The 23,393-nt window shown below is 37.4% G+C and overlaps 1 pseudogene; it reads left to right on the forward strand.

Moving 5' to 3' along the window:
• The first annotated feature begins 1,802 nt into the window (after positions 1-1,802).
• LOC127186085 (uncharacterized) lies at positions 1,803-1,916 on the forward strand (annotated as a pseudogene).
• Positions 1,917-23,393: the final 21,477 nt, after the last annotated feature.

Genomic DNA, 23,393 nt, shown 5'->3' on the forward strand with positions numbered 1-23,393 from the left:
TATAACACATAATAAAAAGATAACACGAAGCCACGTATGTCAAATAAAATTTGTGACAAAAATATCACATTAGAATTTTTGGAAATGCATCCAGGAACATCGAGTTTGTAAATATTTTTTAAGTTGATTCTCATATGTCTCTGGCAAATAACTACTGTTTATATTGCTTCTGTACTACTCAAATATATGATTTCACATAGAAATGTTTTGGTATTATTTAATTAACAGTGCATAATAGCTTTTAAATATTATTAACTAGGCACATATAATTTTCATTACATCTGTCCTTGTTAATGTTTATGAGCTTGTTACAACCTACAGTAATCAGAGAATCTTAAGAATAGACCAGATAAATTGGCCTGTGAGTATAGCTGTGGAGAATTGTTCTGGTTGATAATGGTGTGGGAAGGCTTATCCCACTGTCTGTATGTCATCATCCCTAGGATGGTGGGCCTGAGCAGTGTAAGAAAGCTTACTAAGCCATGATCCTTTAAACGAGCCATCAAACAACATTATTCTATAATTTTGCCTTTAAGTTTCGGCTTGAATGCTTGTCCTCACTTATTCTGCATTATAACCTGGAACTATAGGGAAAATAAACCTTTTCCTCCTTGTTCTTGTTTACTTCTCTTTCATTGTGATAAAACATTGACCTAAATCATCTTGGAGGGGGAGGGTTTATTTTTACCTTACCACAGAAGGTAACTCAATCTTCCTATTTCTGGGATCCTTTAATTCAGTTCCTCATTTTGTGGTGACCTCCAACCATAAAAACATTTTCATTGCTGCATCACAACTGTAATTTCCTATTGTTATGAATCATAATGTAAATATATGATATTGATAATTCCAGTACTCACCTCCTGTGAAAGGTTCATATGACCTCCACAGAATTTGCAGCCAACATGCTGAGAAACACTGCATTACAGCTCACAGTTTATGACTGAAGGAAGCCAAGGCAGGAATTCAAGTAAGGCAGTAACCTATTGACAGGAATTGAAGCAGAGGTCATGGAGGAATGTTTCTTACTGACTTGCTCTCTATGTTCCACTCATTTTGTGTTTTATATAGCTTGAAACCTTCTCCACAGAGTGGCATGGACCCTCTCACATCAGTTATAAATATAGAAAATGTCCCACATACTTATGTACAGGACAAGCTGATTCAGGCAAATTCTATCCCTAGGATTTCACTTCTTATTTTGTGTCAGAGTGTCAAATTTAGAGCCACACTCTTTTTAATATCTTTTGGGAAAGGTGTTTTTATCACAGCAGCAGAAGTAAACTAGTTGAAAAGGAATATAAGTAAACTAGCCAAGATATCAACAACTATTATTGAGCATATGGCAAGATTTTGTAAGAGAAAATATTTATTTGGTTACAATGCTAATAACAAAGTGTTGAATTTTAATAAAAACTAAAGTTAGATTACATTAAGAAAATAAATGAATGTGGAATGTTCAGCCTTATATGAGATATCTGTATCTCATCCCTATTCCAAGACTCAGGGTACAATTTTCAAGAAGAACCAGAACTAGAGTTTGGAATGCCTGTTACAAATCCTTGTCATCTGAACATGACAGAGAACTGGAGCTCAAATTCAGTAATGATGGTTCCTTACACAAGACTTTCTGTCAGATCTCACTCTCCACTCAACGGTGGAGGTCTTGGTAGGGCTTCGAAGTTTAATGCCTATATTCTCCTTGGCTAGAATGTTAGGCTTCTTTTCCTTGTGAGTTTCAGTTACTGAACTCAGAATATTAGGTTTGTGTGGCAAATACTCTTACAAAATGAGTTATCTCTCCTGCATCTGCCAAAGGACTGCTGTGTCACATCTACAGTAGTAGATGGCAGAGAAGAAGGAGGCTATGTTTATGCTAAGTTTATGAACATCTGAATGATGAGTAGCCAAACATTCCGTGAAAGCCGTGAGCCTGAGGTAACCACTATTCTGGTACCAGGTAGCCTCAGATGGCCACCCAGCACAGGGAAAAAGCCAGAAACTAAAATAACCACACCTGGGCCTGTGGGATTATTTTCTCTTTATTGGAGGGGTAGGTTTCAAGGGAAGCAGGTGGATATGAGGGGAGAGAGATGAGTGGAATTGTGGTACATGAGGTGAAATATTAAAAAGTCAATAAAGAGAAAAAGGTTTTTATTATATTCATTATAAGTTAATTATTATAATGAACATGACATAAAATCTGAAATAATTAATCATGAATAACACACACACACACACACCAAATCTAAGTTCATAATTTTCAAACACAGAAAAATTACTACAAACAGAAATCTTATTTTATTTAATCACTGAAGGATATTAAACATAACTATATTAGAGATAAAATTATAATTCATTAAGAAAACAAATCAGTAACTGCTATTAGGAGTTGATGGCTGTTGGAGGAGAGGTGTGCTTTTTTTTTTTTTTTTTTTTTATATTTAAGGATTTGTGCCCTGGTAAGTCATCCAAGCTCTATGTTCCCATACACACGCAAATAGGTAGCATTAATTGTACTCAGTGATTTGTTTTCAGAAAATAATGTGGAGTTTCATGAGGGTTATGTTGGAGGGTGTAGTGAAAATTTAATCCACCCACATGAGTATTCTGACAAGGAATCACATCGAAGAGCTAGATCGATGTGATCTAGATGGAATATAGACATACACTTAGTATATACTTTTAATCCTCTGCCTAGAATACATACCTTTAATCCCTCTGGATTGGATATAAACACCTTTAATGCCTTTGGATGGAATACAAACACACCTTTAATCTCAAACAATGAGGTCTAATTGAGGGACAGACAGAGTGACAATTCTTAGAAAGAACTGACAGAGTGAATCAGAGACAGGATTCACCTAACTGTCATTGGAAGAGACAGGAAGAGAATCTACTTAAGAACAGAGCAGGGAGAGTGCAGTGACACATATTACAGTGCAATAGAGTAGAGAGTACTGTAGAGTTGAATACAACAGAGTTCATAGAGTACAGCAGAGTACAGATAGACTTCAGCTTGTGAAATTCAGAAGCCATTTTTCCAATGAGAGTAATTTAGTAAAACAGCAAAGGAAACAAGTTTGAATCAGTCAGCCTGGAGATGAGTTTGTAGCAGAACAGATTATTTGAAGTAGCCAGCCAGAGTTCAGAAAGAGCTAGAATGGATAAATTATTGATCAGTAAGTCTCAGAGGCTGAAAATATTATAAGCCTAGGGTAGCCAACCAATGCTGGAAACTGAAGCCTTCAAGATCCAGGTTTGCAGGAAATTGGATTTTATTGAGGAAAGAAGCTTCCAAACCCAGGTCTAGGGATAGTTAGATATGATCTGGGCTCAGGCCAAGCCAAGTATTAGTAATGCTTGGAAATAGCTCTTTTCTGAGGAAATATAAACAATGTCTACAGGGGTGTGTCTGAGAGATCTTTGATGGTAATCATGTGTAAGGAGTATAATCAAAATAGATTGTATAAATCTGTCAAATACTCAAATAATAGATACAACACAGGAGATATAAAGGGGACAGTGAAAATTCTAAGGCAGAGTGTTTTAAAAAAGTAAATGGTTTACAAGATAGAAGAATATGAAAGAGAAAGGGTCAAGGGAGAGAGAGATACAATTGAAAATACCTGAAAAAGTCATGAGAAAAATCAGCTCTTTTATGAGTTATGAGTTCTCTCTCTCTCTCTCTCTCTCTCTCTCTCTCTCTCTCTCTCTCTCTCTCTCTCTCTCTCTCTCTCTCTCTCTGTCTCTCTCTGTCTCTCTCTGTCTCTTTGTTTCTGACCCTCTCTGTGTCTCTCTGTCTTCCTCTGTGTTTGTTTGTTTGTGTATATGTATGAGGGTGTGTGTGTGTGTGTGTGTATGTGTGTGTGATTTCATCTGTGTAGGGTATATTCTCCAAAAAATCATAGGTTATCAATTAAAGAGCTCAGTACCAAGTGTGGGATACCTACTATAGAGCTATTGGTTAGACATTTCCTAGAAATTCTGCAGAACAATACTGGCAATAGCCATCACTCTTAGTTAACCGCCCATTAAAACATGATCATATGACCTTGTTGATAAAGTTCTCACACACTTTTCTCACAAAGTATGGAGAAATCATATTGCTGTTGACAAAAGCTTTCTAATTATTAGTTGGTTTCCATAGTATTAGATGCTATGAAGGCTAATGAGGATAAAAAGTAATCAGCAGCTTTATGCAGATATTAAAACCACTAGTCATAATTATGACTAGCCATGAGTACATTTCTGGTATGAATATTACAGAGGTATCCAATCAATTTCTGATTGGATCAAAACTACACTCCATAGAAAAGAACTAATGCTTGGCAATGTAAATCTGGCCATTAACCACAACTTCAAATTAAAAGTAACCACATATCTTTACGAAGAGCACATAGTATCATATTAACTGCCATTTTTGCTAACTTCTGTAAACATAGATTAGATAAACTGAGAGCAGCCACACTCAGTTTTCATCAGAGATGCTTCTTCATGCAATGTATTACTTTTAATGCAGAATCTCACACTTGATCAAATGTAAAGAATAAATATCAGTCATAAATGGAATATATACGTAAGCCACTTCACCAAGTCTCAGGGAGCATAGCAGAGCAGGGTATTGAAAGATTTTGGGAGCAACAAGTCAGGTTAGACATATCAAAACAGTTTCTTGTGGAGGTGACAGAATTGCTGACCTCATGAGCAAATCATAGATATAGTTGTTGCATATGTTCAAGTAATAGAATTATAGAATGGAATGGGTATGGGATCACCAGTAACGACCACTGCCTAAAACGGTTTGTAAGAGTTCATGGCTACTAGGGAAAGGAATATCAGAATTTTTTAATGTTTTGTACCTTTGTAGATTGAATATGTATCCATGCTTCAGTATCTGGCCCATACCCAGCCATATTGACAGAAGAAGTTGAAATCTATGGCATGTATAAAGAAAAGATGACATGAATTTTCGAAGGATCTATAGGCATAGAGGTGACTCTAGGAATGAAGGGTGACTAAAATAAAAATATTTCAATCATATATGAAATTCAAAAAGAGTAATAAAAATATTACATTACAAAAAGCATATTACTTTTAAGTGAAGCAGTACAAATCAACTACCTGAGATATAACTATGGAAACAAGTATACATATTATTAGCTGTTAAATAAGTTGATAGCAATATTTCAAGTAGTATCCTCAGTGTTAATTCATATTAAATAATTTCAGAGCCTCAAGAACATATTGGTAATATATTCATTATTATTATTATTATTATTATTATTATTAGTAGTAGTAGTAGTAGTAGTAGTAGTAGTAGTAGTAGTAGTAGAAATAATTCCATATTAAAGTTGTGGAATACATGATAGAGAGACATAAGGCAGCTTTCACAAAATTAACAACTCATGTGTTAATTTGGATTTAAATCTAAACATTACATCCATAGAGTATATATTCCTTAGATATTACCCTAAAATAGCTTTTGCTGAATGAGTTTAATATAAGAAATTAGGGAGAGAAGAATTTCAGGAGAAGATGCAAAATATTTAAAAGCATATAAATTACACTTAAAAGAAAAATACACTTTAAAGAAAAAGAAAAGTATGTAAAATTCTGCATCTTTTTTTATTGTTTTTAAGACAAGCTTTCTCTGTGTAGCCCTGACTGCCCTGGACTTCCTTTGTAGACCAGGCTGGCCTCAAACTCAATATGATCCAGCTGCCTCCAATTCTCACATTGCCTGACAAGTCTTAACATTTTATTTATTTTAAATATATTTTATTAATTTATTCATATTACATCTCAATTGTTAACCCATCCCTTGTATCCTCCCATTTTTTCCTCCTTCTCATTTTTCCCTTACTCCCCTCCCCTATGATTGTGACTGAAGGGGACTTCCTCTCCCTCTTTAAGCTCATAGGGTATCAAGTCTCTTCTTAGTAGCCTGCTATCCTTCCTCTGAGTGCCACCAGGCCTCCCCACGCAGGGGACGTGGTCAAATATGGGATACCAGAGTTCGTGTGAAAGTCAGACCCCACTCTCCACTCAACTGTGAAGAATGTCCTGTCCATTGGCTAGACCTGGGTAGGGGTTCGAAGTTTACTGCACATATTGTCCTTGGATGGTGCCATAGTTTGTGCAGGACCCCTGGACCCAAATCTGCCCATCACAATGTTCTTCTTGCAGGTTTCTAGGACCCTCTAGATTCTTCTATTTCCCCCTTCTCCCATGCTTCTCTCACCTAGAGTCCTAATAGGATGTCCTCCCCTCTGACCCACTTTCCTGGTGAGTGAAAACTTTCATGGAACATGCCCCTAAGCCTAGTGTCCTGATATAAGTGAATATATACCATTTGACTTTTTCTGCTTCTGAGTTAACTCACTCATTATTATCATTTCTAGTTCAATTCATTTGTCTACAAATTTCAGGAATTGTTTTTAATAGCTGAGTAGTATTCCATAGTGTAAATGTACCACAGTTTCTTTATCCACTCTTCTCTTCAGGGACACTTAGGCTGTTTCCATGTTCTGGCTATTATGAATAAGGCTGCTATGAACATGGTTGAGCAAATGTTCTTGCTGTGTGCTGGCGCATCAATGATTGCCACTATTTCTATAGGGGAAATGGGACTATTTAACTTGTTTATCTGTTCTTCACTCAATTCTGGCGAGAGGAATTGATCAAGAAAAACATCCATTTCCCTTAGATTTTCACATTTTGTGACATATATGCCTTTGAAGTAGGATCTTACAATTTTTTGTATATCTTCAGTGTCAGTAGGTATGTCTCCCTTTTCATTTTGATTTTGTTGATTTGGATAGTGTCTCTCTGTCTTTTAGGTAGTTTGGCTAAGGGTGTGTCTATCTTGTTGCTTTCTCTTGGTTTTGTTGATTCTTTGGTAGCTTCGTGAGTTGGGTGGAGGGAGTCTGAGGATAGATTCAGCCATTTTCTCACTATTTCCCTAGGCCAAAAGCTCTGATGCTTTGCTGGTCTGGATGGCAGGAGGCCAGCCCTGTAGATTGGGTCTCTCATATCCAGTGATCCTCAGCTCCATTGTATTTGTCCTGAGTGTCACAATGTGTGCTAGGTCAAACTAAAGTGTCCACAGCCTCGTGGGTCCTCTTGTAGCATTGGATCTCTTCAGGGCATGAAGCAGATCAGTCGGAGGGGGCCTGATGGCCACTCTACTCCCTGTCTCCAAGAGATTTCCTTAGTCCTGGAGCTCTGATGCTCCACTGGTCTGTGGTTCCTGGTAGCATTTCGGGACCCAGACCATTCACAAAGTCCAAGTTAGTGTTGCGGGGCCCAAACTGCCAACACGCTGAGTCCAATTAACATCTATTGACCCAACCTGAGCGTTAAGTCCAGTTTGCTTCTCTGGACCCAAACAGGTCTCAGGGCCTAATCTACATACACTTAGTCCAGTTAGCACTGAGTCCAACCAGGGTCATGGGCCGAAACCACACACTGAGCTCTCTGAGTTCAGCTATAGTCCCAGGGCCAGGACTGTGCATCAAGTTCAACTAGAGAGTCTGTGCCCAAACCTCATGCCCAATTCAGCTGGGGACTTTGTGCCCAAACTGCGTGCCGAGCTCAGCTAGGGTCTCAGGAGTTAAACCACACGATGACTTCAGTTTGGGTCTCGGTGCAAGCTGCACGCCGAGTTGAGATTAGGTCACGGGGCCCAAATCTTGCAGAGTCCACTCTCCTGCAGCAATTTCCACCAGTCACCATGCCAATTGCCTCTGCTGGAGGGTTCACAGCTGCAAACCTCAGCAACTGCTGCTGTCGCTCTGGTCTCAACATTTTAAAGAATATAAATGAATACAGTTTAAGAATACAGGGGGAGGAAGTCCCCTTGAGTCACAGTCATAGGAGAGGGGAATTAGGGGGAAAATGGGAGGGAGGGAGAATTGGGAGGATACAAGGAATGAGATAACAATTGAGAGGTAATATGAATAAATTAATAAAATATAAAAAATATTGAAAGAAACAGAAAAAATAAAAGGTACAAAATTTGTAAATGTTATAAAACAAATACTTTGAAGTGTATCATGCATCACATAGTATTCTAGGAATGAAATATAATTAAGTAAAAATAAGCCAAAAATAGTAACTGTAGTACTATTAATAGGAAATATCCATATTCATTGAATGTGTAAACATGTGCTTAGACACTTATAGATTATCCTCTGACACTAGAAATGAGCACATCCTATCAAACTTATCTTTCATTCTAACTACAAATTTAATAGTAATCCTTCCCTACCTTGAAAAACACAGAATGTGGCTGATTACTTCAACAAACACACACAATTGAGTTGAAGAGAAGTTCAGTGGCATTATCTTAGAATAATTGTTTATTACTGGTATGTACCTTTTCATGATTGCTGGATTTTCCCTGAGAATTAATTTCTTTTTCTGATATTAAAGACTTTCTTTTCCACATTATTTTTTATTTTTAATAATTGAGTCTAGGGTTAATAATTTTATATATCTAAACATAATCAATTACACCCCTTTAGAAGTGCAAAAAATCTTTGCAGTATTTGTGATGATAGAAATTAAATTTTATGTATTTACCAAAGATTTCTGAATTAACTCTGAGAAGTAATGAATTATTGAATGACACAGGCATTTTGAAAGCTGTCAATGCATTTTGCCAACAAAATGAACAATCTCTCATTGATTAAAAGACAGATTTACAAATAGATACTTGATAGGGACAAATAGACAGATACATATATATACTTTAATAAACATTTTAGTAATTAATTGAAACTGTCATTTCACTAGGGTTTTATTCAGAAAAAGAACTGGTTTAATGAATACATTTTCATGTATTAATATACACAATATATATGTATCATATATACATACCTGTATTATAAACACATTTAATAAAATGGCTTACAGGCAGTGATTCTGATAGGCTAACAATAGCTGTCTACTAACAGATAGTCCAATAATATAATAGTTGTTCAGATTTTGAGGCTGGTTTTCAGTATATATCAGAATCCCAAAACTAGATTCTAATACCAATGAAAGAATGAACTTGCCATGAGAGGGCAAACAAGCAAAGTGCATTCTTGTCTTTTATACAGTGTTCTACAAGAAAGTAAAAATGATTGACCCACCTCTAAATTCATGAATTTAAGTTTGGTCTCCATGTTCAAATAATTCAATCAAGAAAAATCCATCATAGTATCTTGTGCTTTAGTTAATTCCAGATGTAGTCAAGTTGACAACCAAGAATACCTATCACAGTTATATAATGTATTTTGATCATAATTACTCTAATTATACTCTTTATCTCCTCACAACATCTAACATTTCTATTCATACAATTTCCTGTCTTCTTATTTTTAAAAATTATGGTCAATATATTTGATCATACTTTTTTCATTCCCTTAACTCTTCCCAGATTCAACCCAGATCTCTACGCAGCCAGCTTAATATTCTTTCTCTCTCTCTTTAAAACTAAAGAGTAAACCAGGAAAAACAACAACAACACACACACAGACACAGACACACACACACACACACACACACACACATACACACACGGAGTCAATTCTGTGTTGGACAACTGCTTCTAGATATTAAGTCTATCCTGTTGTGTGATTAAAATACACAACAGCATTCCATTTGAGAAAATGGATTTCTTTTTTACCAGTAGATAGCAACTGCAATTCTTCTCAGTGTTGAGATTTTGTTTGGTTTGTGCTGATCATTTTTTCTTTTTTAATTTTTTATTTGTTTATTCTTGTTACATCTCAATGGTTATCCCATCCCTTGCATCCTCCCATTCTTCCCTCCCTCCCATTTTCCTCTTATTCCCCTCCCCTATGACTGTTCCTGATGTAGTTACAGTCCCTGTCAATTTATGTGTATCAGTATGTTTTGTCTGGAAGACAATATTTCCTTGGAGTAATCTGTTTCCTCTATGTCCTACAATTTTTCTGCCTCCTCTTCCCCAGATATACCTTGAAGGGATGGGTTTGATTTTAACAAAAATTCCATTTAGGGCCAAGTATTAAAAAGTTTCTTAGTGGAAAATCCAAGATGGCGGCGAGCAGTGTGGACCGCGTTTGGAGGCTCCGGTGAACAACTCAGGGAATTGCACAGATTTCTGAGCCAGGAACACCGAGGTCTGAACATCATGGCAGCAGGAGTTCTCCATGGTTCGGAGGGACAAGGGTGCGAGGGACCTGCATGCCCCTGCACACGGGAGGAGCGTGGATTTTCTCTGATCGGAGCGGCAGCAGCAGAGGCAGCAGCACCAGCGGCACCAGCGGCACCAGCGGCACAAGCGACACCAGCGGCGGTGGCTGAGGTTTGCAGCTCATAGCCTTCCGGTGGAGGCGATTGGTGTGGTGGCTGGTGGGAGTTGCTGCGGGAGAGGGGACTCAGGGCAGGATTTGGGTCGTGTAGAGCCTTCGGACCCAGACTGGACTCGGCGGACAGTTCGGCCCCAGAGTCCTGGATACTGGCCCAGCCCATCAAGCAATTCTGCCCGAGGCACTAACTCAGCCTCGGCTACAGCTCCCCTGCTGTGGCGCAGGCTTAGTGGAGCACTTGGTTCCCACCAGCACTAACTCAGAGCAGCCGCATTTCTCCTGCTGTGGCGCAGGCTTAGTGGGGCACTCAGTTCCACCCTAGGCGCCACCTCAGCTCAGCGGCAGCTCCCCTGCAGTGACACAGTCTGGGCGGAGCACTTGGTTCCACCACTGACGCTAACTCAGAGCCGCTGCAGTTCTCCTGCTGTGGCGCAGGCTTGGCCGAGCACTCAGTTTCATCCTAGGCACCACCTCAGCTCAGCGGCAGATCCTCTACGGTGACACAGTCTGGGCGGAGCACTCAGTTCCAACACCGGCGCTGACTAAGTGCAGCCGCAGTTCTCCTGCTGTGACACAGGCTGTACAGAGCACTCCATTCCACCAGCTCTAAGACTCTGGTTGGACACAGTGTGCAGTTTGAATCCAGAATTCCTGGCTGAGATTGGTGGACAGTTCGGGCCCTGAGTCAATAACTGACCACAACACGCACTTTGGGCCAAAAGGCCCTAGCTGAGCTTGGTGCATAGTCCTAGCCCAAAAATTCTGGCTGGACCCTGTGTGCATTTTGGGCCCAGAATCCCTAGCTGAGCTCGGCAGACGGTTCAGGCACTGAGAATCTAGCTGAGTTCAGCCCGTGGTTCGGGCCCAGTGTTCCTGGCTGGACTTGGCAGGGAACACAGAAGGCTGTGGATACCTTGGTCTGACCCAATGCTCATTCAGACACCCAGAACAATTGCAGGGCCCACAGCACAGGGGGCTGAAGATCATTGGCTGTGAGAGACCAGAACAGGGCTAACCTCCTAACATCCACACCAGTGAAGCTTTGGGCTCCAGGCCTAGGGAAATCGTGAGAAAACAAGTGAATCTATCATCAGACTCCCTCCATCCAACTCTGGAAACTACCCACCAAAAACAAAGGCGGCAAGATGTCTAAAGGACAGCACAAAAGCATTCGCAAAAAACCCCAAAACAACATGGCATCTCCAGTTTCCAGCTATCCCAAAGAAAACAACCCAGAGAATTAAAATACAATGGAAATACAAGAAAATGACCTCAAATCCTTAGTAATGAGGATGATAATGGAGGAAACAAATAAAATTTGTAATCAAATGCAGGAAGATGAAGACAAACAGTTGAGAGACATAAAAGAAGCACATAGAGTGGAACTGGAAAAATTGCAGGAAAATGCAAACAACCAGATGAAAGAAATAAATAAAATGGTTCAAGCTCTGAAGACCTCTAAAGAGGCAATGGAAGAAACTCAGGAATATACAAAAAATCAGATGAAAGAAATCAAAAAATCAGTTCAAGATCTGAAAATGAAAATGGATTCAATGATAAACACACAGACAGAAGAAAAACGAGAACGGGAGACCTCAGAGAAGAAGGCAAGCAACACAGTGGTGAGCTTTTCTAACAGAATCCAAGAGATGGAAGAACGAATCTCAGGTCTAGAAGATACAATCACAGATCTTGAATCAACCATTAAAGAAAATGCAAAATCTGAAAAACTCCTGACACAAAACATCCAACAGATTAAGAACACCATGAAAAGAAGAAATTTGAGAATAATAGGCAAGGAAGAAAGAGAAGATATCAGACTCCAAGGCCCAGAAACTATTCTCAACAAAATCATAGAAGAAAATTTCCCCAATCTAAAGAAACAGATGCCTATAAACATACAAGAGGGCTACACAGAATTGACCAGAAAAGAAGAACTGCCCGCCACATAAAAATCAAAACACAAAACATGCAGAACAAAGAAAAAATATTAAAAGCTGCAAGGGAAAAGGGCCAAATAGCATTTAATGGTAAACCTATCAGAATTACACATGGCTTCTCAGCAGAGACCATAAAAGCCAGAAGGGCCTGGACAGAGATCCTGCAAACACTAAGAAGCCCACAGATGCCAGGCCACACTACTTTACCCAGCAAAACTATCAATAACCATTGATGGAGAAAACAAAATATTCCATGACAAAAAAAATTCAAACAGTACCTATCCACAAACCCAGCTTTACAGAAGGTACTAGAAGGAAAACTCCATCCCAAAGGGTCAAGCTACAACCAAAACTACTCAGGAAATAGATAACTATACCATGGCAAAAACACAAGTACACAAACGCTCGACTGGAAACAACATCAAAATTAAGACTCTTAACAGTCACTGGTCATTAAAATATCTCAACATCAATGGTCTCAATTCTCCAATAAAAAGACACAGACTAACTGAATGGGTGCCTAAACAAGATCCAACATTCTTCTGCATTCAAGAATCATATCTCACCCATAATGATAGGCATTACCTCAGGGTAAAAGGTTGGAAAAAATATTCCAAGCAAATGGTCACAAGAAGCAAGCAGGCATAGCCATTTTAGTATCGAACAAAATAGACTTTCAACCAAAATTAATCAAAAGGGATGAGGAAGGACACTACATACTCATCAAAGGTAAAGTCAACCAAGATGACATCACAATTCTGAACATCCACGCTCCCAATACAAGGGCACCCACATTTGTAAAAGATCTCCTAAAAAAGCTTAAACCACACATCGATCCCCACACAATAATAGTAGGAGACTTCAACACCCCACTCTCACTGAAGGATAGGTCATTGAAACAGAAACTAAGCCGAGAAATAACATCATTAACCAATGCCATGGGTCAAATGGATCTAACAGATATCTATAGAACCTTTCACCCAAACAAGAAAGAATATACCTTCTTCTCTGCACCCCATGGAACCTTCTCCAAAATTGATCACATCGTAGGTCACAAAGCAAGCCTCAATAGATACAAGAGGATTGAAATAATACCTTGTATCCTATCAGATCACCATGCTCTTAGGCTGCAATTCAACAACAACAGAAATAACAAAAAGCCTACACGTACGAGGAAACTAAACAACTCTCTTCTAAAAGACACCTGGGTCAGAGAAGAAATAAAGAAAGAAATCAAGGAGTTTCTGAAATTCAATGAAAATGAAGGAACAACATACCCAAATTTGTGGGAGACATTGAAGGCAGTGCTAAGAGGAAAATTCATAGCACTAAGTGCCTTTAAAAAGAAATTTGAAACATTGCACATAAGCATCTTAACGACACAACTGGAAGCCCTAGAAAAAAAATAAGCAGAAACACCCAAGAGGAGTAGACGCCTGGAAATAATCAAACTCAGGGCTGAAATTAACAAATTAGAAACTAAGAAAACAATCCAAAGAATCAACAAAACCAAAAGCTGGTTCTTTGAGAAAATCAACAAGATAGACAGACCATTAGCCAAACTAACTAAAAGGCAGAGAGACAGTATTGAAATCAACAAAATCAGAAATGAAAAGGGAGACATAACAACAGACACTGAAGAAATTCAAAGAATCATAAGATCCTACTTTGAAGGCATATACGCCACACAATTTGAAAATCTAAGGGAAATGGACGATTTTCTTGATCAATTTCACTTGCCAAAGTTGAATGAAGAACAGATAAACAAGCTAAATAGTCCCATTTCCCCTACAGAAAGAGAAGCAATCATCGATGGTCTCCCAACCAAAAAAAAAGCCCGGGGCCAGATGGTTTCATTGCAGAATTCTACCAGACCTTCAAGGGCGAGCTAATACCGATACTATTCAAGCTACTCCAAAAGATAGAAATGGATGGAACATTACCAAATATATTTTATGAGGCCATAGTCTCATTGATACCTAAACCTCACAAAGACTCAACAAAGAAAGAGAATTTCAGACCAATTTCTCTTATGAACATAGATGCAAATATACTAAATAAAATATTGCAAAACGAATACAGGAACACATCAAAGATATCATTCATCATTACCAAGTAGGCTTCATTCCAGGCATGCAGGGATGGTTTAATATATGGAAATCCGTCAATGTAATCCACCATGTAAACTGAAATTAAAAAACCACATGATCATCTCTTTGGATGCAGAGAAAGCATTTGATAAAATTCAACACCCATGTTTAAAAATTTTAGAGAGATTGGGGATACAAGGCACTTTCCTCAACATAATAAAAGCAATATACAGTAAACCAATAGCCAAAATCAAAGTAAATGGTGAAATACTCAAGGAAATTCCTCTAAAATCGGGAACAAGGCCAGGCTGCCGACTCTCTCCATATCTCTTCAATATAGTACTCAAATTTCTAGCCAGAGCACTAAGACAACAAAAGGAGATCAACTGCATCCAAATGGGAAAGGAGGAAGCCAAATTATCTCTATTTGCAGATGATACGATAGTGTACATAAATGACCCTCAAAATTCCACCAGAGAACTCCTAAAGCTGATAAAGACCTTCAGCAAATTGGCTGGATACAAAATTAACTCAAAAAAGTCTGTAGCCTTCCTATACACAAATGACAAGCTTACAGAGGAAGAAATTAGGAAAACCACACCCTTCACATTAGCCACAAGCAATATAAAATATCTAGGAGTTACCTTAACTAAGCAAGTGATGGATTTGTTGGAAAAAAATTTGAAAACTCTGAAGAAAGAGATTGAAGATGACCTGAGAAGATGGAATGATCTTCCTTGCTCATGGATCGGGAGAATTAACATAGTAAAAATGGCCATCCTACCAAAAGTAGTCTACAGATTCAATGCAATCCCCATCAAAATACCTACACAATTTTTTAAAGACATTGAAAGTTCAATTCTGAAATTCATATGGAAAAACAAAAAACCCAGAATAGCTAAAACAATCTTGTACAATAAATGGTGCTCCGGAGGAATCTCCATACCTGATCTCAAACTGTACTATAAAGCAATAGTAATTAAAACAGCATGGTACTGCCACAGCAACAGGCTGGTTGATCAGTGGAATCGAATTGAAGACCCAGATATGAATCCACACACATATGGTCACTTGATTTTTGACAAAGAAGCCAAATCCATTCAATGGAAAAATGACAGCCTCTTCAACAAATGGTGCTGGTCTAACTGGATGTCTACATGTAGAAAAATGCAATTAGACCCCTATTTGTGACCATGCAAAAACTCAAATCCAAGTGGATTAAAGACCTCAACATAAAACCAGAGACATTAATCCAGGTAGAGTAAAAATTGGGAAAGCGTCTGGAACACATAGGCACAGGAGACAACTTCCTGAACAGAACACCAACAGCTGAGGCCTTAAAGTCAATACTTAATAAATGGGACCTCATGAGGCTGAGAAGCTTCTGTAAGGCAGGAGACACTGTCAAGAGAACAAGGCGACAGCCTACAGACTGGGAAAAAATCTTCACCAACCCTACATCTGACAAAACTCTAATAACCAAAATATATAAAGAACTCAAAAAATTAAACACCACCAAACCGAATAACCCAATTGAGAAATGGGGCTTGGAACTAAACAGAGAATTCTCAACAGAGGAGTATCAAATGACAGAGAAACACTTAAAGAAATGCTCAACCTCCTTAGTCATCAGGGAAATGCAAATCAAAACAACTCTGAGATTCCATCTTACACCCATCAGAATGGCTAAGATCAAAAATTCAAGTGACACCACATGCTGGCGAGGATGTGGGGAGAGAGGAACACTCCTTCATTGCTGGTGGGAATGCAAACTAGTACAGCCACTTTGGAAATCTATATAGTGCTACCTCAGAAAAATGGGAATAGGGCTTCCTCAAGACCCAGCTATTCCACTCCTTGGAATATACCCAGAAGATGCTCCAGCACATAACAAGAAAATTTGCTCAACCATGTTCATAGCAGCCTTATTCATAATAGCCAGAACATGGAAACAGCCTAAGTGTCCCTCAATAGAAGATTGGATAAAGAAACTGTGGTACATATACACTATGGAATACTACTCAGCTATTAAAAACAAGGAATTCCCGAAATTTGTGGATGAATGGATTGAGCTAGAAATGATCATGATGAGTGAGTTAACCCAGAAGCAGAAAGAATCAAATGGTATATACTCACTTATATCTGCATACTAGCCCAAGGGGCATGTCCCACAAAAGCCTTTACTTACCAGGAAACTGGGACAGAGGGGAGGGCATCCTATTGGGACTCTAAATGAGAGATGCATGGGAGAATAGCAAAATAAAAGGATACAGAGGGTCTTAGAAGCCTACACGTAGAACAATATGATAGGCAGAGTTGGGCCCAGGGGTCCCGCTCAAGCTAAGGCACCAGCCAAGACAATACAGGAGGTAAACTTTAAACCCCTTCCCAGATCTAGCCAATGGTCAGAATATTCTCCACAGTTGAGTGGAGAATGTGATATGACTTTCTCACGTACTCTGGTGCCTCACATTTGGCCATGTCCCCTGGAGTGGGAGACCTGGTGGCACTCAGAGGAAAAACAGCAGGTTGTCAAGAAGAAACTTGATACCCTATGAGAATATACAGGGGGAAGTAATCCCCCTCAGGAACAGTCATAGGGGTGGGGAATAATGGGAAAATGGGGTGGGGGGGAGGGAGGAATGGGAGGATACAAGGGATGGGATAAACATTGAGATGTAACAAGAATAAATTAATAAAAAAGAAAAAAAAATTTTTTTAGTCTTTGAACATTGTCCAGTTATGGGTCTCTGTGTTTGATTTCATCTACATTATGTAATCGGGATGATGGCTATTAAGATGAGGCTTAAATTCTTGGTGATTCATGTTTGTATATGTGCACTGCCATTACATATCTGTAGTTATGACATTTGAAGTATTTCTTGGTGTAGAGAACTGGTCATTTTTGAGTATGTGTTTTCTTATGGTTGCTATTGGCCAGTCAGGGTACTAGACTATTGTGGTAACCAGAGTAATAGAGTCCCAGAAAATACTGGTGGTTGTTAGTCCCCAGTAGAGAGATGATCTGTAGATTGATGAAGAATAATGAAATAATGAAGATGGCCTAGAAGGAAAGAAGATAGGCATAAAAGAGAAGAACTGAGGGCTCTTGGGTCCACACCCAAAAACTGAATGTGAATGACGTGGTGATAGGCTGAGAGTAGAAACTCAGACAGGCCAGCTGAAGCAGTAGTAAGGCTAAGTCTGAGAAGACAAGAATGAAAGACAAAATGTAGTATGAAGGTCCCTAACCTGAGTTCCAGTCTAGTGTCCTAGTTTTATGTTCTAGCAGAAAGAGCTTTTGAGGGACTTTCAAAGGTTTTGTGTGAATGTGTGTGTGTGTGTGTGTGTGTGTGTGTGTGTGTGTGTGTGTGTGTGAAATTATAATACAAGAAACTTTGTATAAAAATACACTAATGATAAAAGCTCTTCTTGCCATTATTTACAACTGACTTTCACCAAACAAAAGGTATCATCTACTAAGAAAATAATATGTATATTGAATGCTTGTGAGGTAAGCAATACTCCTGTTTAATACTGATTATCAACTTGAGAAGATCTAGAATCATTTAGCAGAAGTAACCCTGAATATGTCTGTGAGGAATTATCTAAATTAGGTAAGCCTCTATAAAAATCTTGAAGAAGTGTTTACATTTGGGAAACCCACCTCAAATTATGAAATGGAAAATTCCTTAGGCTGGACTTTAGATGTGTAAAAAGAATAGAAAAAAACTGCACAGATAATTCATTCATTGGTCTGTGCTTGGTGTACATGTGATCTGGCTGACTCAAGCTCTGGCCATCATGCTCCACCAGGGCCAGTGGAAGCAAAAAAAAAAAAAAAAACTTTGAAACTGTGAGTCCAAAATAAACCATTGGTCTTCATGCTCTTTTTATTAGGGTATTTTATAGTAGCAAGAAGAAAATAGCTAAGAAATTGAAAGAAAAATTGTGCTGATATATGTTTTGTAAAAAATATAAAAATGATAGTGCAATTTTCACAGTCCAAATCAAGGATCTGTATTAATTTGTTCTGAAAAAGAAATTAGAAAAACAACACCATTCAAAATAGCCAGAAATAATATAAAATATCTTGGTATAATTCTAACAAAGCAAGTGAAAGATCTGTTGTTCAAGAACTTCAATTCTCTCAAGAGAGAAATTGAAGAAGATATCAGAAGATGGAAAGACTTCCCATGATCATGGATTGGTAGGACTAACATAGTAAAAATGGACATCTTACCAAAAACAATCTATGATTCAATGCAATTCTAATTAAAATATCAACATAACTATCTACATACCTTGAAAGTACAATTATCAATGTCATATGGAACAACAAAAAACCCAGGAAAATTAAAACAAACCTGTACAATATAATATCTTCTGGAAGCATCACCATCTCTGATTTTAAGATATATTATAAAGCAGTCATAATTTAAAAGCTGTGTATTATTGCCACAGAAAAGAGTAGTTGAGCAACATAATAAAATCAAAGACAAAGAAAAACCGAACACACACACACACACACACACACACACACACACACACACCTATGGACACTTGATTTTGACAAAAAAAAAAGAAGCCAAAACCAGACAATGAAAAAAAGAAAGCATCTGCAGCAAATAATGCTAGACCAATGCATATCTGAATATAGAAAAATGCAAATAGTTCCATATTGATTGCCCTGCACAAAACAGAAATGCAAGTGGATCAAAGAACTGACATAAAAAAAGAATACACTAAATATAATAGAAGTGAAATTAAAGAATAGCCTCCAACTCATTGGTACAGGAGACCGCTTTTGAACTGAACACCAAAGTTCAGGAACTAAGATTATTAATTAATAAATGAGACCTCATGAAACTGAAAAGCTTCTGTAAGCCAAAGGACACTGTAAATGGGGAAAAACGGCAGCCTGTAGAATAGAAAAACATCTTCATCAACTCTCCATCCCACAGAGGGCTAATATCTAGAGTACATAAAGAAATTAAACACTGACAAACCAAATAATCCAAGTAAAAATGAGATACAGAGCTAAGCCAAGAGAAAACTCTAATGGCCAAAAAGCACTTAAAGAACTGCTCTCTGTCCTCAGTCATCAGAGACATGCAAATCATAATGATACCTGTCAGAATGAGTAAGATAAAAAATGTCAAGTGACAGCATATGGTAAGGATGTGGAGAAAAGCGAGCACTCCTTCATTACTGGTGGAAATGTAAACTTGTACAAGCACTTTGGGAATAAATCTGGTACTTCCTCAGGAAATTGGGAATAGTTTTTCCTCAAGAACCACCTATAATATTCCTGGGTATATAGTCAAAAGATGCTCTACCACAGAACAAGGACATTTGCTTAACTATCTTCATAGCAGCTTTATGCATAATAACCAGAAACTAGAAAAAACCCAGATGTCCCTCAATCAAAGAATGGATGAATAAAATGTGGTACATATACACAATGTACTACTACTACTCAGATATTAAAAATGAGGACATCATGAAATTTGAAGGCAAATGGATAGAAATACAAAACCTCATCTTGAGTGATGTAACCCAGTTTTTTAAAATACACATGGTACCTACTCACTTATAAGTAGATATTAGCCATATAGTACATGAAAACCGTATTAGAATTCACAGACCTAAAAAAAGTTACATAACAAGGAATGCGCAAGGAGGATGCTTGAATCTCACTCAGAAGGGGAAATATAAAGCATTGAAAGGGGCTGAAGAGAGAGAACTGGATGGAAGATGGTATGGGTAGAGGGTGTGGGAGATGAAGTCAGGAAGAAAGAAACAAAACAGATGGGGGCATCTCAGAGACAAGCTGGTAGGATCCTGAGAGGATATGGAATTGACTCTAGTTGAGACTCTTAGCAATGGGGGACATGGAAAAAGAGGTGGCCCCCTTCTATTCAGCCAGGACTTCCAGTGGAGGGAAGGAGACTCCACTTCATCCAAAACAACCTTTGACCCAAAATTTATTCTGCTTAAAAGTTGTGCATGTATAAAAATAGAGCATAGATTGTGGAAATGGCCATGGAATGACTTGCCAAATTTGATACTTAGCCTATGGTAGAGAGCCAACCTTGACAATATCAGTGGTATTCTTTCATGCTTGCATACTTGAGCCTAGTTAATTGCTGGGAGGGGCTCCACCCAGCAGCAGATTGAAACTAGATGATGAGAACCATAGCCAAACATTAGGCAGAGCTCAGAGAGTCTTCTGGAAGAGTATGGGGAGAAATAGTGTGACCCAGAAGGGGTGATATCTCTACAAGAAGACCAACAGAGTCACCTAATCTAGGCCTATGACAAAGACTGAAGCAACAACTGAAGAACATGAATGGAATGGACCTAGGTCACATATACATATGTAGCTGATAGGCAGCTTGGTCTTCATGTGGGTCTCTTAGCAAATGGAGTGGGAGCTGTCTCTGGTATTAACTCTGCAGCCTGATTTTAGATCACTTTCCCCTAGCTGGGATGCATTGTCTGGCATTATTGGAAGAAAATGTATTTAGTCCTGATGTGACTGATGTGCTGTGGTGGGTTGGTTTTAGTGACTTTCCATTTCTGAGGAGAAAGGGAGAGAGGAAAGGGAAAAGAGGGTGAACCCTGGAGGAGAAGAAGGAGATGATCTGTGATAGAGATTTAAAATGAATGAATAAATTTAAAAAGTACTCAGAAAAAAAACAATAACTTTATTTCACTTTAAACCTGATTTACAATGAAAAATTGAACCTCAAAATATTGAAAATTTTGCAGTCATGTGTGTCATATGTCAAAGCTCTATGTACTTTTTTCATTTTTTCTGATTATTGAGAAGATTTCTGACTGCATACCTTATTCTTATTAATTCTTGCTATCAGAATTACAGTAGTGATCTGTAGGTTTATTGCATATTTATAATAGTATAAATTGGAATTGGGTTTTCAAATTGATGACCTTGTGTTTGCATTAAGAGTAATTAGTATAATTTATTTGTTATTCACCTTTTCACCTTTTCTTCTAAGAGTCTAATAAAGAAAAATGAAGTGGCTTAAGTCCTAAGCAGCAATGTCATTAAAGAATTTCCCCTAAGAGTTAACAATGCAATTTTTAAAAAGGTGACCTATGAAAAATAAAATAAATCAATTCATTGTACAGTACATAAATATTTTGACCTTCCCATGGTCTTAGAAATATTGAATAAAATATTTACTCATCTATGTCTCCATAATAAACACTAATTTTGTGGTGACACATACATTTGAAACTTTCTTTTCCATTTTAGTTTTTTAAAAACCAAAAGATTAATTTACTTCTAAAAAGTCTTTCAATTTACCAAGATTATTAAATAAAAATTATGACATATATTTAATATTAAATTGATATATTAGGAGACTCTGTTTCTTAATTATTTCTCATATCTAGTAGAGTGCTACATTTAATTAAGGTGCTGTTTTGAAATTGGAAAAACAAATGTAGTGACCTAGAACTTACTAGCATGCAGTTTATAGAGGTTCAAATAAAGGAAACACATTATTGAAGATAAAGTACAACCTTAAACTCTGCACTTGAGAGACAATACTACAAATATTCTTTTCTTATCAGCATCATTACTATTTCTTTACAATTAAAACACTCCTTGTAATGATAAAATTATTGGTCAATGAGACAAGGAAAATAATTTTCCCTAGTTAAGATTCCCACTAACAAAAAATATTATAAAAATATGATATAAAATAATGTTCTGGCCACTACCATTTTACAAATAACTGCATTGCAAGATGTTGTTTTTATTAATTTTAAAAGACCTGTACTCTAAGGGGTGAAACAGTTATCTTCCATACATGCATAAAAGTGATATTTTAAAAATTTCAACTTAAGATGTGCCAGAAAGTTATGTTTTAAAAGAAAATTCTTATACAGATGCTGACATTTTGCATATTAAAAGAAACAAATAGTGTAAGTAACACTCTTGGAAATGATCACATCTTCACCCAGAAACAGAAAAAGCTTTGAAGATAATACTCTATTCTTTGTCATTTAAATAAACAGTTATTATATTGAGCAACAAAACTCCTGACTTATCAGCAAAATAAAGCAAAAGTAAAGACCCTCCCACCAGTCATGCTTCGAGTTCTTACAGGGTGCTTGTCTTACCTTTATCTCTAGTTCAAGTTACAGAACTAAACAAGAATTATTGCCTTGAGTATCTTGAAATATAGTCTTCTGCTTCTTTCTCTTCTCTTTTGCTACTCAAACAATTGTTAAGTTGGCTACCAACTTGGAATTTAAGGATTAATGTAGTACCCTAGCCAAAAGAAAATTGTGATGTATTCACAAAAGTCTCTTGAGAATATTATGCAGCAAAGACATCATATCATTTATTGATGAGCTTTTTCTGAACATTTATATAAGGGTCGGCTCTAGTCTTGTATATTAATCCCTTATTTTCCCATCAAATATATTCCTAGGTCATGTTTGTAATCATGACAATGTTTCCAAATAACATCTTACTATCCTCTTTCAATAGCTATTGATTTTCATGAAGACAAGAATGCAATTCCTTTTGTAGTGAAATAACCTGAAATATAAACATACTAAAGAAACAAATGGATGAATAATAAGAGGAAAATTAGAATGTAAAATGGAGGAAAACTTGGTTAGTATCCAAAGTTTATTGTATCTATCATACTTTTCAATCTCCCCTTTTACATCTCTTTGAGTGTATAGTTTTACTATAACTGTAATCTATGCTTTCAATTTCATTTTGCTTTCCAATAATTTTAAGCAAATGCTTAATACTTAAGTATATGCTATTACTACTAATCTTTTTAGATACATTTACATTTAATAAACAAAAATATTAAGAGAAAGGAATGTTTTAAATATAAGGATCCATTAAGTAATTGGAAATTTCCTTGTAGAATTGGAACCATAGAAAATAATTACACAATTAAACCTCAGAAAATTTATTACAATTTGCCCTTACAGATATCCCCGATGTGACACCATTGAGTCAGAGA

The sequence above is a fragment of the Acomys russatus genome, chromosome X (genome assembly GCF_903995435.1).
Source record: "Acomys russatus chromosome X, mAcoRus1.1, whole genome shotgun sequence".
Classification (NCBI taxonomy): Eukaryota; Metazoa; Chordata; class Mammalia; order Rodentia; family Muridae; genus Acomys; species Acomys russatus.